The sequence below is a fragment of the Panicum virgatum genome, chromosome 4K, assembly GCF_016808335.1.
Source record: "Panicum virgatum strain AP13 chromosome 4K, P.virgatum_v5, whole genome shotgun sequence".
In the NCBI taxonomy this organism is placed as follows: Eukaryota; Viridiplantae; Streptophyta; class Magnoliopsida; order Poales; family Poaceae; genus Panicum; species Panicum virgatum.
This window is the reverse complement of record NC_053139.1, coordinates 28,917,731-28,923,299: the sequence shown is the minus strand read 5'-3', so window position 1 is coordinate 28,923,299 and position 5,569 is coordinate 28,917,731. Positions and strand designations below refer to the sequence as shown.

The 5,569-nt window shown below is 46.3% G+C and overlaps 1 non-coding gene across 1 annotated transcript; it reads right to left on the bottom strand.

Annotated features, from left to right (window-relative positions):
* Positions 1-473: 473 nt before the first annotated feature.
* LOC120705375 lies at positions 474-580 on the bottom strand. The gene has a single exon (XR_005687956.1). It is a non-coding gene; the product is annotated as a small nucleolar RNA R71 (small nucleolar RNA).
* Positions 581-5,569: the final 4,989 nt, after the last annotated feature.

Below are 5,569 nucleotides of genomic sequence, written 5' to 3'. Positions count from 1 at the left end.
ATCCCGAGAAGCTCGTGAGAAGGGTCCGACTTCGCGTCGTCCGTCCTCAGCTCTCGTTGTCGACAAGCGAGCCAGCTTTTCAGGCACCAGCAACAACAACCGAACCCATGGCTAAGAAGACTCTCCGTGACTTCTCCATCCCCACAGCCGCCAATGTGGCAACTGGACCCAACGCTGATGTTGGGGATGTGAACTTTGAGCTGAAGTCCAGCCTCATAAACATGGTGCAGGCTAGCCCATTCTGTGGCAAGCCAAACGAGGACACCAACGCCCACCTCCAGAACTTTTTGGAGCTCTGCAAGACCGTAACCATACGGGGCATTACGACTGACATCATCAGGCTTCGCTTGTTTCCTTTCTCCCTCCTGGGGAAAGTGAAATAGTGGTTTTATCAAAATACTGAAGCTGTCCACACGTGGGACAAATGTTCCGCGGCGTTCCTCGCCAAGTTCTTCCCGCTGGGCAAAATGAATGCCTTGCGAGGAAGGATTTCAAGTTTCCAGCAGACAGGGATGGAATCCATCCCGGAAGCTTGGGAGAGACTCCAAGAATACATACTCGCCTGTCCTCATCATGGGATGGACGAGTGGCTCGTACTCCAAAGCTTCTACAACGGGCAAATGACTACATCAAGAGCCCACCTGGACGCTGCTGCTGGAGGGGCCTATCTCGATCTCACAATTGCCAATGCCAAAGCCTTGATCGAGAAGATGGTCGCCAAACAGGGCTGGAACGAAGAACGTTCCCAGCCCCGATCCATAGGCGGAATGCATACCATCAAGGAGACGGATATGCTTGTCGCCAAGATGGACCTCCTACTCAAACATCTTCAAGAAAGGGCGGAATTCAAAGAGCACAGGAACAACTACGCCCAAGCTATGAACTCGTGCATGACGTGCGAGGTTTGTGGTAATAGTGGACACTCGGGGAATGACTGCCCCGAGACCCGTGAAGATGCGGCCTACATCAACAACAACAACGGGTTCCGTCCACAAGGAGGCCAAGGGTGGGTTCAAGCACGCCCACCATTCCAAGGAGGAGGTAATAATTTCAACTCCAATTTCAATTTGAATTTTAATTCAAACCAACCCTCCTTGAGAGACCTTGTCTTTGGCCAAGCTAAAATCAATGAATCTTTAAATAAAAAGATTGCTGCCAATGACAAAGTTTCAACAAAATGATAGAAACACAATTGTCTCAAATTGCTACTGCTGTACCTACTGCTGAGTCTGGGAAGATTTCGGGGCAACCCGAATCTTCCGTTGAAACTGCAAACATGGTGTCTACCGGGTGGGGCAACCTTCCCCGGCGGGCCCCACGTACTAACCATGCAGGTAGGTACAATCCTCCAGGGAACAACATTTGGGACGGCATGGTGGTAGTAGTGCAAAAGGATCCAGGGGTCCCCATGATCAGCTGCTCGATCTACGTCAAGCACTTCGAGAAATATCTATGCGATCTAGGGGCAAGCGCAAACATAATCCCCAAGGTGATATACAAAGAACTCGATTATCCTGCTCTTTCCCCAACAACTATGCTCGTACAGCTTGCAGATTCGACAATTCGATATCCCGAAGGGATAGCCGAACACGTCTTCGTATGAGTACGAGACTCCTTCATCATTGCCGATTTTGTGGTAATGGACACGGAAGGCGACCTTGGAGTCGACCTCGTACTTGGTCGACCCTTCCTAAGGTCTGCCAAGGCAAGAATCAACGTCGGAAGGGGAGAAATCTATTTCCGCGTTGGAAAGGAGGACATGTTTTTCAAGTTCAAGCAAAGGCAAGAGCAGCGCTTCATGATACAACAAGGAAGTGAAGGGCAAGCGCTCTGGGGTTCACCCGAACCCTAGCCTGAAGAACCCACAACCACCCGATCCAAAAGAAGACGGTCAAAGAAGGTGTGGCATAAGGTTGAGAGTTCAGCCTCGTCCACTTCTCCAGGACGAGCTGAACAATGGTAAGTCAGTGCAGGAGAAAGGTCCCGCTCATCAGACGCAAAATGACCAGCCCTTGCCGAAGGTAAATCAGTACTTATATCATATTTAATTTCCCGCCAAATTTGCTTTTCTCGACTTTTAAATTTTTTCCCACTGCATATTTGAATTTTCAAAACACCATTGCATGCTAGAATCTTTTCTAGCACCTTTTTTGTTTTTACAAAATCCAAAAATATTTTCTGAGCATTGAAATCCTTTGAAGAAAAATACTTTTGAAAATCTTTCGAGGCAAAGTTTGGCTTGGCACCCAAGTGTTCAAAACTTATTACCGTTGGGGAGCACCTGGGCCCTGGCTGTCAGCCAGAGGGCCCACAGGGGGGCCGGCCGAACCACTGGGTCGGCCGACCCCACTTGGCAATGGCTCGCTGTCAGTTTTCTCCAACAGCTACTAGCCATTGTGCCCAGCTCCTCCCAACGGTGCCCCGCCATTCTCTCTTTAAATAGAGGCCGAGAGGTGGGTGTTGAGCTCTCCCACTCAACTCTCATTCACTCACACCCTCTCAAACTTTGCTCTCGGGTTTTCATTGGATTTTGGCTCAAGTTTGATTGCAAAAACACTCTCTCTCTCTCTCATTTCTTTGCTGCAAGATTGCCTACACACTTGGAGGAACAACATTCGGGTAAGAGTTTCATTTTCATTTCACTAACATAACCCGAATCGAGTTGTTCTCGTTCGTTCTTGTTTGCTCTTGCTGCAAGCATGAAGGGTGCAGGTCGGAAGATAATCGGAGCCATCAAGAGGGTGACGAGGTTAGGCTCATCCCGCTCACGGGGTGAGTCAAGCTCTTGCCATTCCCCCGAACCAACACCAACACCGACCACGATAGACTACGAACAAGAAGAACAATACGAAGAAGTGCAAGCCAAGCCGCAAGCCGACGCTATGGAAATTGATGAAGATGATGCTCCCTACCTCGACTTGCGCGATGCTCGAGAGCGCCAAGCCTATGCCATCATCAAAGACCGAAGCTTCGTCCACACCCGAGCTTTCGATTCAGAACTCCTCATCAAAACAGGTATGTACGAAGACTTCGCTAATGTTTGGCACCCAATTGGATGGAGCAACTTCACTCCCGTTGAGGAGTATGGTTCTCGGCTCCTCACCATCCAATTTCTTTGCACTCTTCGGGAGGTGAAAAATAGGGTTTATTTTCGACTTTTCGAGAAGGACTATTTGCTTTCTTGGAAAACTTTTGCAAGCCACCTCGATTTCAACAAACGATGGCCGATTTCTCTTGAGCAAGCTTGTCGCGGTTTCAATCGTCATGAGTTTTGGGGACAAATTTCGGGTCAAGTTGTCCATGGCAGATTTGCACCTCGGTTCAATGACATTCATAATCCGACTCTTCATTTGATACACAAGTGGTTAGCCATCACTCTCTTTCCAAGAGATGATGTCCGACCCGTGCGCAACGATGAGTTGCTCATTTTATATGTCATGGTCAACAAGATCAAAATCTCCCCCGCACAAGCTTTGGTTAAGCAATGGCTTTCGAATTTCAAGATGACGGGTCCTATTGAGTGCACTTCTTTGATTACTCATATCGCTACACGTGTCGGTGCCTTAGAGGGGAATTCCATTCCTTTCATTGAGGGTGACCCCGCGTATATCGACGAGTTTTATTTGATTGAAGGTCACACACTTAAGAAAGGTCTGAATGACTCTTTGATTTTCTTCTTCATGGGCTATACAAATGAGATTCCGCTGCCCAATATGGACTTTCATTTGTATAATTGCCATTCGCTAACCATCCCTCTCATTCAACGAGAAGGGGGCCGTAGGCATAGTAGTTCTGGTTCACCTGGCAGGATGACAAGGAGCAGGATCAGAAGGGAGGAAATGCCAACACCACCTCAGCATACTCAAACCTCATTCCATGAGGCGGGTGGTTCGTCATGGCACAGCACAAGTACAGAAGAATAGGCACGACAGGCCCAAGGGCGCCAGTCCACTAGTTCCAGCTCTAGTGGACCCCCGATCTCCGCCAGACGTTCGGCCTCATCCAGAGGTTTTGCCACTCTGACTCGACAGATGGGCGAGCTGAACGTGCGCACCACCAACATCAACGAGTTGCTGGGCCAGCACATCGAGTCAACTCAGAACTGACAGCGACACACAGGCGAGAGGATCCACAACTTGGAGCGACAATAGCAGCAGACCTAGGAGGAGTGGAGGGCCTACTACCGTTGGGCTGGGTTCAACCCCAACCAACAGCAGTGAGCCTGAAGCTAGCTTGGGGGAGGACCCCCACGAGAGGTAACTTGTATCAAACTCTACCCTTTACCGCTTTGAAAATCTTGCATAAAACCAAATAAAAATTTGCATAACTAAAATCAAACAAAAATATGAAAAACTTAGAAAAGCCAAAAATAATTTCCTTGCTTTAATATGTGTAGTAAGCATGGTGTGAGTTTTCCTTGTTGAAATGATGAATAGTTGCTCTATTAATTTCCTTCAAATGCTTAGTTACAACCCTGTGCTCTACCTAGTTTTGGGTTCGTTGGCTTTAAGTTCAAACCTTAAATCTTAAAACTTGTGGGTAGCAAAAGCATGATCCAAATCTAAGTTGTTGTGAGCTATGATATGGTCAAATAGAGTTGCTATGATATTCTCCTAAGTGATGCTTGATATCCGGAGTATTTCATTTCGAAAATACAAAAATATAATAGAGTTCCTCGATAGTTTGAAATTCCTATCCAAAGCCATATGTTGATCTCATTGCAAAACCATCCACATATGCAACTTTCTATCTCATTGAGCTTTGTCAAATTGTTGTGACCCTTAGTGAGATTCATTTCATACTCCCATGATCAAGATCACGTACACGTTCACACCATGTGCTATGCTTCTACACCAAAGAGCAAGCACTCCGCTTATCCATCCACAAAATAAAAACTCCATGCTTATGTATGACACATATCTCTGTAAATTGCATCAAGGATATGGGGCTATGCAAAGAAAAAGAAAAAGAAATAAAAGATGCATACCCAAAGAAGGTATGCCACATGCCTCGGCATGTCAAAAAAAAAACGAGAGAAAATAAAAGAAGCAAACCCAAAGAAGGTATGCCACATGCTTCGGCATGTCAAAAAAAGAAAACAAAGAAAAGAGATAGTCCCTATCCAAAAGAAAGAAAGAAAGATGGTTCATACTAAGGAGTTCATACACCATCCACCAAGAATATCCACACACACTTGCACATCTTGATCAAGGTTTATGACTTGTTTCTCCTTTAGATCCAGTCTTTGGCTTAGCAAAATATGAGAAACAAGTATGCCTTCCAATCCTCCATACCTACAGCTCCACCAAAAACAACCATTAGAGATAGGGCGAGGAAGAAAGGCTCAATAAAAAGCCTTGGAAAGGGATTATACACATCGAGCGATTCGAGATATCATCCGAGGAACTTTATAAAATTCTTTTGAAAAACTTGACAAAAAATTCTGGATTGACGGTTGACCTAAGGAGAGAAATACAAGCACTCTATGATGCCGTTCTGACTCTCAACCGCCAAAGATGAGGTGAAACTAAAAAGCCCCACAGGAGTAAAGGTAAGAGGTAAGGACAAA